Source organism: Hyla sarda, unplaced genomic scaffold, assembly GCF_029499605.1.
Source record: "Hyla sarda isolate aHylSar1 unplaced genomic scaffold, aHylSar1.hap1 scaffold_1651, whole genome shotgun sequence".
Taxonomy (NCBI): domain Eukaryota; kingdom Metazoa; phylum Chordata; class Amphibia; order Anura; family Hylidae; genus Hyla; species Hyla sarda.
Window position 1 is genome coordinate 69,329 of NW_026608290.1, and position 8,328 is coordinate 77,656.

The 8,328-nt window shown below is 43.5% G+C and overlaps 2 non-coding genes and 1 pseudogene across 2 annotated transcripts; all 3 read left to right on the forward strand.

Moving 5' to 3' along the window:
* The first annotated feature begins 104 nt into the window (after positions 1-104).
* Positions 105-237, forward strand: LOC130311639 (U2 spliceosomal RNA; annotated as a pseudogene).
* A 5,149-nt stretch (positions 238-5,386) lies between these two features.
* Positions 5,387-5,580, forward strand: LOC130311636 (U2 spliceosomal RNA). Its single transcript, XR_008859955.1, has one exon. It is a non-coding gene; the product is annotated as a U2 spliceosomal RNA (small nuclear RNA).
* Positions 5,581-7,675: 2,095 nt separating this feature from the next.
* Positions 7,676-7,866, forward strand: LOC130311628 (U2 spliceosomal RNA). Its single transcript, XR_008859947.1, has one exon. It is a non-coding gene; the product is annotated as a U2 spliceosomal RNA (small nuclear RNA).
* The last annotated feature ends 462 nt before the right edge of the window (positions 7,867-8,328 follow it).

The window sequence follows — 8,328 nt, forward strand, 5'->3', positions numbered from 1 at the left end:
CCCAGCCCAGAGTGTGCATGGAAAATTGTCTGGCAGCCTCCCTGACAGCAAGCAGTGATAGTGCCCATGAAGGGGACCTTGTTGGGCCCGCCCCTTTCACGGTTATCGCTTCTCGGCCTTTTGGCTAAGATCAAGTGTAGTAATACAGGAGATCTGGTCAGAAGGTACTCGGGTACCCCTCTCCTCGGCCTTGTGGGATCGCCCAGGTTTATTGCCTGGGCTTCACCCACTTGTTGCTATTGGGGAGAGGGCTTAGTCCCAGGGTAACGGGTTGCGATCGCCTCTCAAAGCCTTTGGGTGGAGAGAGGTTTGAGCGAATTGGCTGGTTGGTTGGAGCGGAGAGAACCAGACCAAAACACGAATGAACCATGGATGAAGATCTAGATCCTGGTTCGGTACCGGCTTATGCCCGGATTAAACACACTGTGCGGGTCATTCTCACAGGTGATGCGGCGGATGCACGTGGCATGAGGTTCGTGATAGAGGACGTGCTCGACAAGATTCTTAATGTTCGTAAGCGAGAGATTTTGGCCATCCAGGATTACCCTAAGCGGAGGATCTACGACTGCACTTTCATAGGGGAAGGCGTATTCTTAGATGCAGTAATGAAAATTCCAAAGCAAGATGATCCGAGGCTTAAGGGTATCCAAATTGTCGAGCACGTCCTAGATGAAACCAAGTTGATTGTCGTGAAGATGTACTCCCCTTTTGTAAATCAGAGAGAGATCGATGGGTTCCTGGCAGCCTACTTTAAAAAGGTGGAGTTCAGAGGAAAAATCATGAACGACTGTGGTGTCTGGACCTCAAAATGGCGATATCAAGTCACGTGCAACAAAGACCCCACCCTCCCAGGGGGGATACTATTACCGCCTGCTCGTTTTAAATTAAACAATGTGTGTGGCGACCTCTTTTTTGCGGGAATGCCAAACTTCTGCAGAAGGTGCCAACGTTATGGGCACATAAAGGAAAATTGTGAAAGTTCCTGTAAGAAATGTGGAAGCATGCAACATGAAACAGAAAAATGTGATAAGGGTTTGAGATGTAATTTTTGCCGTCACTTTGGTCACGTGTATGCTTTCTGTCCCCACAGACCAAAAAAAACCACAGAACAGCAAGGGCAACCCAAGAGAGACGTCCGGAGACCAGCCTGGGGAAAAGCCAGAGAGGAGGAGCACCCCCCACAAGAAGAGGTAAGCTGTGAGATGGAGACCACGGCCCCCCCAAAAGAACCCCAGGAGAAAGAGGCACAGGTGGAAAGGGGGACCCCAAATGAGAGGAGGCCGGGGAAGAGAAATGCGAGAGGGGATCGGGCAGATACCTCAGAGAAGGTGGAAGAGCGAGAGGTGCCCGATTCCACCCCGGAAGGTCCTCCTGCTCGGGGTCCCCCTGAGTGTGAAAACCCGGACGGAGTAGCAAAGGTGAAAAGACGAAGGGGCTCCAAAGGGCGTCCGGACTCGGAGGTGGTCCAGGAGGAGCAGATGGAAGTTCCTGTCGTGACGGGGGCTCCAAGTGAAGCTCCTCCACAGGTCCCAGCGGTGGATACCCCTCCTCCTCCCAGCCAGGAGGAGGTTTCAGGGGTGACCATCTCCGAGGTCCCGGAAACGGACCTAAGTACGCACCCGACCCCTATGGAGGGGCAAGAGGTGGACGCCGAAAAAGAGAATGGAGCCCAGAAGCTGTTCTTACCAATGTACTCCGTCTATACACCTGTGGTCTTGGAAGAGGGGGGCTGCTCGAGCGATGGTGGTTCCTCTCCGGCTTCCTCTATGTGTACGGTAGAGTCGGAGGTGGGGGGTAACGAGAGCTCCAGTGCGCAATCTGGTTTTTAGTTTGTTATCTGAGCCTCCCTTTTTTTTACATCTCCAATGGCTGAGTTGTCCGGATTGTCTATGAATGTAAGAAGTATAAGTTCACGAGCGAAACGGGTTGCCCTTTTTAACTACTTGTCTATTTTTGCTGCTTCTGTGGTTTTCCTGCAGGAGTGCGGCATCCCGCATAGTTTAAATTATGAAAAGTATAAAAAAGATTGGGTACACGGTCCATCAGTCTGGTCTGGATCTAACGAATCCAGATCAGCAGGGGTCGCCATACTTTTTAAAGGAAATGCTTTTATTGATTTTATTCATGAGATTTTACCAGGCAGAATTTTATTGGTTAAAGCTTTTATTGATGGTATTAAATGGCAGTTTTTAAATTTTTATGGTTCACCCAATAAAAATGATAGAGCACGGATGTTAGAGATTTTACCCCTTTTTATCAATGATTCTGAACCTCTTATTTTAGCAGGTGATTTTAATTGTATTTTAAGGGGGGAGCACCGTTTTACCAATTCAGTAAGTAGAAACTATGATAAAACATCTTCTATGTTAAAAAATATGATTATTGATTTTAGACTTACTGATGTTTTTAAGAAATGCAATAGTATTTTACCAGAAAGAGACGGTGTGACCTGGAGCAACGCAAACTGCAGCTCCAGGATCGATTTTATCTTCTGTTCTTATCAAGTACTGCCTTTTAAGTGTGATGTTTTAACCAATGTTTTTTCTGATCACAAACTTTTATCTTTTAAGGTGAAGAGTGATTTTAGAAAAAAGACTGGGAGGAATGCCTGGAAGATGAATGTATCCCTTTTAGAAGATCCGCAGGTTTTATCCGATTTTATCAACTTCTACAAGGACTGCAGACGGGTAAGAGATCCTAACACTCCCATCAGTATATGGTGGGAGAAAATGAAAATAAAAATAAAAGAGTTTTTTATTAGAGTAGGGATCTCTAGAGCTAAAGAGAAGCGTGAGTTTTACTCCCTTCTAAATACCCGTCTGCAAACCCTGTACAAATTCAGAGACAATGGTATAGAGGTTTATAGAGAAATTACTGACTTAAAAAAAGAAATAAAACAGTGCCTGGAGCAGAAGGGAAAAGAGATAATTTTCAGATCCAAAATAAAGCACCTTGAAGAGAACGAGACCTGCTCCAGGTACTTTTTTAAGAAAGTAACGGATAAAAAGGTTTTAATTGATAATATACAAGGAGAAAAAGATGTACAGGGTATTTTAAAAAGGGTACATTCATTTTATGCGGATCTTTTTAATACAAAAAATATTGATATTGATTTTATGAATGACTCATTGAAGGAGATTACCAATGTTTTAGACCCTGTGTCCCAGTCTCTTTTACAGAGGGAGATCTCGGAACAGGAGGTTTTAGAGACGATCAGGAGTTTTAAATCCGGTAAGGTGCCTGGTCCTGACGGTATACCCATTGAGTTTTATGTCATTTTTTATGGTGTTTTAAAAGATGACCTTTTTTCCCTTTTTACAGAAGTATTTAAAACAAAAGCCCTCCCAGGTTCATGGAGGAAGGGTGATGTCTCCCTGCTGTTCAAAAAGGGAGACCGGTCAGATCTAAAGAACTGGAGACCAATCACCCTCCTCAACTGTGACTACAAAGTGATGGCAAAACTGTGCGCAAATAGATTAAAAAGTGTAATAGAGAAAATAATCCATTCAAATCAGGTCTGTGGGGTGCCTGGGAGGAGCATATGGGAAAATCTTAACCTTTTAAAAGATGTGATTAGTGACACAAAGTCTAGAAACGGAAAACTAGCCATTTTATCCTTAGACTTCGAGAAGGCTTTTGACAGAGTGTCACATTTTTATCTTTTTAAGGTTTTAGAGAAAATGGGTATACCTGAAGGCTTTTTATTGTCTCTTAAGGCCTTTTATAAAAACTGCACAAGCAAGATTTTAGTTAACGGTTTTAAGACACAGGATGTGATTTTAAATTCCGGAGTGAAGCAGGGGTGTCCTTTGTCCCCACTACTTTTCATATGTGCGCTTGAGCCTCTACTATGCACCTTGAGGAGAGATAAGCAAATAAGAGGGGTCCCCCTGCCGGGAGGAGGGGGACTAGAGGCTAAAGTAGTGGGGTACATGGACGATGTGGCAGTGCTTGGAAGGGACACCCCATCGCTTCAAAAAGCCCTAAAGCAAGTTGAATTTTTTTGTTGTGCCTCCGGTTTTAAGGTAAATTTTAATAAAAGCAGTGTTTTAAATATAGGAGGACTGTTTTTAAGGGATTTACCCATTCCTGTGTCTGAGTCTGTGCAGATTTTAGGGGTCTCCTTCAGTGAGTCAAACAATGGTTTTAATAGCTGGGACTTGGTGGCTCAAAAAATAAACACAAAAATTTGTATGTGGAACATGAGAAAGCTAACGATGGAGGGGAAGGTTTTACCCATTTTATTGTATCTTGGCATGGTCTTTCCACCCCCCGAAATGATTTTAAATAAAATTATTAAAGCATGTTTTACCTTTTTATGGAGCTCCAAGAGTGAAAAATTAAGAAGAGAGATCGTCATGATGCCAAAAGGTATGGGTGGAAAGGACTTCCCCGACATCAGGGCGTTCCTTTTTACCAAGTTTTTTAGCATGTGTGTTAGCACACTTTTTAAGGATAGTTACTGGTCATATTTTATCCGTTTTAATACAGGTTTTTTTATGAGGAGGAATGGGTGGTTTAAAACTGTTTTAAGCTGTCCTTATGCTTTTAATCTTCCCCAACAATACAAGATTTTAGAGAAAATTTTCAACTTGTACAACTTTAACGGAAAAAGTATTAATGAAGTAACTAATAGCAAAAAAATGTTAAAATATATTAAAGAAAGTGGTTTTATTGCCCCTGTGAATAATTTTAATGAAGAGAAATGCAGGAAAATATGGAAGATGGCAAATATGATTTATCTTTTTAATTCACAGAAAGATCTGGCCTGGAGCTGCATACACGAGTGTCTTCCATGCCGGGCATTCCAGCACCGAAGAAGGATGGCCAACACTGCAGTATGCCCGAGGGAGGGCTGCCAGGAACCCGAGACCGTGTACCACCTTTTCTGGACTTGTTTTTATGCAAAAAGGATATGGACTAAAATACTCCCTCTGGTGAAGAAGATAACAGAAATAAAGGACTTAAACTCTGCAGCTGTTTTTTATGGATGTCTGGAATGCCCAATACGGACTCAAGAGACAATGGCATGGAAGATCATAAACTGTGTTAAAGCAGCTCTATGGAATGCCAGAAACATTTTACTTTTTAAACATGAGATTTTATCTGTGAATGATGTTTTAGCTCTTTGTTTTAGTGATATGTACCAGTACTTTTTATTAGACAAGAAATATTATCCTTTATTAGCTAGAAAATGGTATTTTAATGAATGGAACGCCCTTTTGTAAAGCCACCAAGTGCCCATTTTAAGTGTATTATGATTGTATTTATGTGAACTTTTATTGTTATATGTGATTTTATTATCAAAATTTGTTTTTATTGAAAAAAAATTATATTTATAAATCGTAATGCACTTTGTAAAATGTTATGAATTCTAAATAAAAAGATACCCCTCAGGGGTAGCCAAGTTAAAAAAAAAAAAAAAAATCTGTTCTTATCAGTTTAATATCTGATACGTCCCCTATCTGGGGACCATATATTAAATGGATTTTTGAGAACGGGGGCCGATTTCGAAGCTTGCTTCCGTCGCCCTATGCATTGACCCGATATGGCAGTATCTTCGGGTACAGTGCACCACCCCCTTACAGGGTTAAAAAGAAAGATTCCTACTTTCATTGCTACCTGCTTGCTGGCTAGCCAGCTAGCCAGCCCTGTGGGCCTTGCTGCTGCTGCAGCCAAAAAACAAAAGGTGGTGCTGCTGCTGCTTCTGCTGCTTCTGCTTCTGCTTGTGTCTGGCCGCTGTTGGAGCGTCCAGGCACAGGACTTCTGCTGCTGCTGACTAAATGGCCTCCTTAATTGGATCATTTGAGTAGCCAGCACACCTGTGCAGGTAGGGCATGACATGATAGGCAGCTGCCTTGATAGCGGGTGGGTGCTGAATGTTCCTAATTGACAAAATAAGATTAATGCTTATGAAGAAATATAAAATCTCATCCCTTCCCCAATATCGCGCCACACCCCTACCCCTTAATTCCCTGGTTGAACTTGATGGACATATGTCTTTTTTCGACCGTACTAACTATGTAACTATGTAACATAACATGGGGGGGGGGGGGGGGTGTCTCCTGGCTGTTCACACAGGTGTGTCATTGCTGTACATTGACCATGCATTGCTTCTGTGGTATTGCAAAGGCAAAGACAAATGCTTCCAGCCATCCATTGCACTAATGGATTGGTCATCAGCTGGCTGTCTATGTCCCGCATCAATATAGACCAAAGTACAGAGGGTTAGGCTATGCTATTGTGCACCTACCTGATGCATCAGAAGGTGCGAGGCCCTTGCTAAATTCTGTGCACAGACTTTGAGATCTATACTTTAGACTGTATCTAAACCTGCTCCAACATGGACTGACATTCTGGCCTACTTTCAGCCGATGCGACTTGTCTGTCGCTGAACAGTCGCTTTTTATGTATTCAGCACCTATGTATAATGTTGTAAAAATGCTCTAGAAGCTAAAGTCGCAGAAATGTCACACATATTTGGCCTGCAACTTTCTGTGCGACAAATTCAGACAGGAAAAATCAGTATAAATCCTTAGAAAATTATCCCCCAGTGTCTCCATCTGCTGGCGGTATTGAATAAGCATTGCTGCACTGATGGGGTATGCATTAGACGAAAAAAAAGAAGAAAAAGAAGAATAATACGCCCAGAAAAGAGGCGAAAAGGAGAAAAACGTAAAAAAACGTGAAAAAAAAGTAAGAGGAAGAGAAGGGAAAAAAAGGTGGAAATGGGTTTAAAAGTGATTTCGGCGGAGAAATATATATATATATATATATATATATATATATATATATATATATACGCGCACACACACACATATATATAAACGTATTCTCCGTTGAGATATTGCAGCCGCTGCTGTGTCCAGGCCCAGGAGCCTTAGCACTGTGCTGTGATGTCACTCAATACCACTGACATCACTAGGTGTAAACAACATCTCTCCTTTGCTGTGTATGTGACTATGGAGCTGTTTGGTGATGTCGTCTATTATGGCCTTCATAGAAGCAACAGGAGATTGTTGCATCCATCTAGAACCCTCAGAACTACAGTGCTATGATGTCACTCACTTCCACAGGCCTTGCAGAGTGTAAACAACAACAACCCAGCTTTGTTGTGTATGTAACCATAGGGATTTGTGATGTCACCTAGAACCTTCACAGCAGCGACAGCTTTATGAGGAGCATCAGCACTGCTCTGCCTGAGCAGAACCATCACCGCCATAGGTTGTCAAATAACCCGGATTTAACCCACACAGGTAAGTCCAATGGGGTGCAGGCATGTCCTCTATGCTTACAGCTTCCCGTGGGTGTTGGTTTGATACCGTTTGGGGACAGCCAAGGAGGCATCTGCAGGCAACAAAGGTAGGTGTGTGCTTGTGTGTGTGTTTCCTATGCAGATCCTAAGCCCAGTGTCACATGCAAGTAGGAGGAGTAAGAAGGGTTCCTGGCAAATCCGGGTTATGGATTGCATTTAAAAAGGCCCCGTGGGAGTGCAATGGGCCCCTGTCTTGCTGCTTAGCAATAATGGTATGGGTTTAGGTTCTGCTGTGTGTACTGGTGGTTGACTGCCCCCCAGCCCAGAGTGTGCATGGAAAATTGTCTGGCAGCCTCCCTGACAGCAAGCAGTGATAGTGCCCATGAAGGGGACCTTGTTGGGCCCGCCCCTTTCACGGTTATCGCTTCTCGGCCTTTTGGCTAAGATCAAGTGTAGTATCTGTTCTTATCAGTTTAATATCTGATACGTCCCCTATCTGGGGACCATATATTAAATGGATTTTTGAGAACGGGGGCCGATTTCGAAGCTTGCTTCCGTCGCCCTATGCATTGACCCGATATGGCAGTATCTTCGGGTACAGTGCACCACCCCCTTACAGGGTTAAAAAGAAAGATTCCTACTTTCATTGCTACCTGCTTGCTGGCTAGCCAGCTAGCCAGCCCTGTGGGCCTTGCTGCTGCTGCAGCCAAAAAACAAAAGGTGGTGCTGCTGCTGCTTCTGCTGCTTCTGCTTCTGCTTGTGTCTGGCCGCTGTTGGAGCGTCCAGGCACAGGACTTCTGCTGCTGCTGACTAAATGGCCTCCTTAATTGGATCATTTGAGTAGCCAGCACACCTGTGCAGGTAGGGCATGACATGATAGGCAGCTGCCTTGATAGCGGGTGGGTGCTGAATGTTCCTAATTGACAAAATAAGATTAATGCTTATGAAGAAATATAAAATCTCATCCCTTCCCCAATATCGCGCCACACCCCTACCCCTTAATTCCCTGGTTGAACTTGATGGACATATGTCTTTTTTCGACCGTACTAACTATGTAACTATGTAACATAACA